The sequence below is a fragment of the Gymnoscopelus microlampas genome (genome assembly GCF_963454915.1).
Source record: "Gymnoscopelus microlampas genome assembly, chromosome: 19".
NCBI lineage: Eukaryota > Metazoa > Chordata > Actinopteri > Myctophiformes > Myctophidae > Gymnoscopelus > Gymnoscopelus microlampas.
In genome coordinates this window covers 29,134,126-29,139,125 of record NC_139956.1, presented here as the reverse complement: position 1 = coordinate 29,139,125, position 5,000 = coordinate 29,134,126, and the positions used below count along the sequence as shown (strand labels likewise).

Sequence of the window (5,000 nt, the reverse complement as noted above, 5' to 3'; positions counted from 1 at the left end):
ATGTCAGTCAGGTATGTAAAAAATATGTTAATTGCAAATTTTTCACAGGAGCCAAATGAACAGCTAAATGAAATAGTAAACACAGGTGCTTTCAATTATACTAATTAAGGCCCTTCTATCAACTTTAGTGTTGCTCTAGTCGCGTGGAAACCTCGTTATGTCCAAAACTGTTATTTTTCAGTATTCAAATTCAGTGAGCCAACATGCACAGTAGCAGCAACCCAGCTAAGTATGTTTGACTGGAATGGATCGTAAGCCTTAATTAGTTCTCACCCCTGTGTTTACCCTTCTATTTCAGGCCAATATGGCTGCCTGGAGAAATCACTATTTCTTCCATAATCACAAATACCTGGAGCACAAGGTGAGAAACGGCTTTTGTGTGCAAGGGCCAGGCAATTCTGTTTTGAATGGCCACTAGAGTGAGTCAATAATTGCTGCCCGGGGATCCATGTACATTTCTCCGTAAAGGAGTCAGAGATATTTATAATGAAGAAAAAATATGTCACATCTCACTCTCCCACACTAACTTTTGCTGCAATCCGCACCAAACGTATTGGCACAAATGCTGTTCAGCGGTCTGCCATGACAATAGTCACCACCAGGGGGCTATGTGTCACCCCCGGGGCCCACAGGCACACCGTTGCTCCAATCCTCATCAACCTTGGCAGGCACAATCGCTGTTCAGAGGTCTGCCATGCGAATAGTCACAACCAAAGAAAAAATCTCAAGATGTCCATTGTAACTTCACATCCATCTTTTTTTCCAGCATAGTGGTGCATCATGCACTCGGCTATTTTCCAGAAGGCTTGAAAATTGTTGAAAACTATTTTTACTTTTACTTTGGTTCCTAACGTATACAGTATTTTGATGCCAATACTTTTGGTCTTTTACTCAAGTCAAACATTTTAATACAGGCCTTTTACGACTAAAGTTATAGTGTTATATTGCAATTGTTTGTTAAAACAATATATACTGTATGTGACTCAGTACAGTGATTTGAGACATTATGAAAAGTGCAGAATGTAAGCTTTCAAATGACTGTCATTCATTGAAATGGAAACATATTTGAAGAAGAATTTATTTGAAGATATACATCAGAGTACTTCCTCTACCAGTGCTCACAGCTATATGTACCCTCAGAGGAGGGAGACATAATAAAAAGTGACTGGGTAGTTATTGGGTCCCTGAAAACTCTCATCTCTCTTTTCCTCTCTCTTGCTGTAATCCCTCCTAGGCTTGTTAGAGCAATTTTCTGCAACAAAGTAGCCTGGTGTATAGGGAGACAGACACACACACACACACACACACACACACACACACACACACACACACACACACACACACACTCTCTCTCTCTCTCTCTCTGGTATCCACAGAGGCTGTTAATGGATGTGAAAGCTTGTAGTATAGGGGAGGTGTTATTATCGTGATTAGTTTTAGTACTTTGGGTCTCTCTGTCTGCAGAACTCTGCTGTGTCTGCAGTTGGATGGATGTGTTCGTCATAGTTTTGCTCACAGAAAAGTGCTGGGAGTTCAGTGGACCAGAAAGAATACCACTAGAGTCAGACATTCTTGTCAAGTTGAAAGCCATTTATCGTAATGATTTGTATTTGGCAGTGTTGGCTCTGCTCCTGTGACACTCCAGATCAGTGGTTCTCAAACACTCTCATTTCAAGGACTCCCATAGTCATAACGTAATGCACGCGCACACACACATACACACACGCACACACACACACACACACACACACACACACACACACACACACACACACACACACACACACACACACACACACACACACACACACACACACACACATATGTGTAATATTATTATATTACACATATAGATTACACATTATTATAAGATTAAGTTAGGATTGTGGAGTGACTGCGGCTATAGTTACAGTTAATGAAAGAAACATCAGTTAATATTAGATGAAAGCGCATATTTTACCTAAAGTATCTGATTACAAATGTGGTAATCTCTCTCTCTCTCTCTCTCTCTCTCTCTCTCTCTCTCTCTCTCTCTCTCTCTCTCTCTCTCTCTATGCTCTCTTCCACTCTCTGTCTTTCTCAATTATAAAAGTTTACTGTAATTGGTTTAAAGTAAAACAAAATTGCCTACTGTCATTTTATTTGTACTAGTATTTCCAGGCCTCTACGCTGCCTTCATATCCAGCCCTACAGTATATTGAGCAATGATCAGAGCAATGGTTCACCGAGTTATGGCCATTCGAAGTGTTAAGCACTGCTGTAGTGGCCCATATGCAATTTAGATTTTTCGGTGTGACTATTCTCATGGCAGACCCCTGAACAGCGTTTGTGCCACGTTTGATGTGGATTGGAGGAACGGGGTCAGGGTTGCCAGATCTGCATATATCAAAATTTCCCCGCAAGATTTTATTTGAAAATAGCCGAATATGGGGGATAGGAGGTTTCTGCCCGACAACAGCGATATGTAAAAGCACTCATAGGGCTGCTTTCAAACCATCTAGCTTAGTGGTTCTCAAACTTTCTCATGTCAAGGACCCCCAAATTCACACTTATTAGCTCGCGGACCCCCATTTGAAAAGATATGCCAGTGACCCCCATAAGAGAAGATTTTTACGGCTCTAGCAGTGATTCTCAACCGTTTTAATTTCAAGGACCCCCCAGTTTCACATGTATTAGGCTACGGACCCCCATTTAATGGCATTTCTATCTCTGGGACCCCAATTTATATTCTAAAATCAATGTTAAAGATGGAGTGCCATGATATTTTTCAACCCTAAAACCTGATCATAAGGTATTATTATTATGTAAGGATTTTTTCAACAAAAAAAAAGTGTACAGAAATTGTTTAAAAAAAATGTTTATGTGAACACGCCTCCAGTTCATTAAGTATGCCTGGTTCTCACCTTAGCACCTCCTCCACCACCTTAGCACCACCCACCTGTCCTAGTCCCTCCTCCTCCTCATGCCCACACCTGTTGTGTTATGATAATGAGGGGGAGGGTATGTTTTTTGGGGGCTCTGTGATTGTCACTAAAGGGCTGTTTCTCTATTGGCACGTTTGACCCTCAAGATTTCAGCCTCCAGGAAGAAACTCCAAATAATCAGAGAAGACATAAAACACCATAAAACCACCACCGGGGGGCTTAATGAAGTTCTATCAACCTCATAGACACATGAAAAACAGAAAAAGTGCAAAAACATGGCACCTCCTCTTTAATTTAACTCTGAGAGTGTACGAATCGAACCAAATGGACCCGTTCCATTTGTACACTCCGAGCTACAGACCCATAAGGGTCCATTTGGTTCCTAACTATCCATCATTTAGCTGGGGACCCCCTGGAACTCCCTCAAGGACCCCTGGGGGGTACCCGGACCCCACTTTGAGAACCAATGATCTAGCTATCTCTCTTTTCCCTGCCTGCCTCTCCGCTGGGCCACCAGTGTTGAGGGGTCTGGGGGTCTCTCAAGGCTTGTGGCCAATCAATGCGCATGATTATCAGTCTCCTCACGGCTCCTCAAGGAGAGGAAAAGGAGAGTTTCTGTAATGAATATCGGACCGCTCCCAGGTGTGTTTGTGTGTAGTTGTACTAGAGGAGAAGGAAGGGAAGTACCGCACACTGTGTCTTAGCTCCCACAGTAGAAAATGTATTAAAGCCAGTGGTGGAAAAAGTACTCAAATGCTTTACTTAAGTAGAAGTATCAATACTGCAATGTAGAAGTACTCTGTTACAAGTGAAAGTTTACTCAAGTCAAAATTGACTTGAGTAAAAGTACAAAAGTATTGGTAACCAAATGTACTTAAAGTGCCAAAAGTAAAAGTACTCAAATGTTTGAAAATAGCAGATCTACAAGCTCACAACGTGTCGCATTGCGTCCTTGACAATCATGAAATCGTTTGAGAACCACTGATATAGCAACATCATTTTTTTTTTAAATTGTAAACTGTGGGATTTAGAAGACATTTTGTAGAATCGGACCCTCAGGCCTTAACGGGTTAAACCGTACTCTCAGCCAGTGGAGAGAGGCCAAGACAGGGGACAAGATGGACATTTACGGGTCCTTTTAGTGTGTACTCTGTCAGAGTAAAGAGAAAGCACTGCAAAGCAGAATGACCGCAACACTCCAGATTCAATAAAAGTCTTAAGGTCCTATAACGGCTCAACAATGTCGTGAAAGTGAGAGAACAGCCAGCACACAGTAAATGCCCTTTTCACATGGTTGTATTTACCTCTCAGCGGACAGAGCAACGGGAACACGATGCACAGCACACATGTATTGTGTGCTGGCTGTTTTCTCTTCTCAGTTACGAATGAACAAATCAATCGATTTGACTGTGTAATAAGACAAATACAGGGTGAATGCATCAGAACTATGTAATTAAAGGGATTCTAGGCAACATTAAGCCTAAATAAAGAAAAAAAAAAGAAAGAAAAAAATATATATATATATATTGCATTTTTCCCCTCTATCAGCCACTATATAATGATGCTGGGGTGTTTTCCTGCATTGAAACACAGTCCTCTTTCTGAAATCCCTATTTTCCCTACTGTTTATGTTTGTCCGGGTCGTAAATGAACGCATGCATGTGCGCGTCCGTGCGCGTCCGTGTCCGTGTGAACGTTTTACTTTTGGTTTTAAAACGCTCTCAAACTTCGTTTTTGAGGCACAGAATTTACTTTTAAGATAGCGTTTGGATAGAAACTAGTTGTTTAACTTCATATATGTGGTCAATTTATCATGAAAGAGCCTATTTAAAAATAAAAATTCAGAGAACCAGCAGGGGCGGGCAGTTCCGCGAATTATATCCGAATAAAGCAACCTATTTTCGGCGTGGCCCCTTCACAACTCCCCTTAGCTCTATGGAAGTCCCTCCTGCGTCACCCCCTGGTGGTCGGGGAAAAGAACTGCTGGAGGCGCGGTGTTTGTTTATCTCTGACTCGCCGTCAATGCCTTTAAATAACAAGCATTTGTAGCATTTGAAGTGGCTGCAAACACTCTCC

At 41.7% G+C, this 5,000-nt stretch overlaps 1 protein-coding gene across 1 annotated transcript in view; it reads left to right on the top strand.

Annotated features, from left to right (window-relative positions):
• Positions 1 to 5,000, top strand: part of htr2cl1 (5-hydroxytryptamine (serotonin) receptor 2C, G protein-coupled-like 1) — a gene marked incomplete at both ends in the record, with an annotated part of 38,541 nt that overhangs the window by 14,635 nt on the left and 18,906 nt on the right. The window lies entirely within an intron of this gene.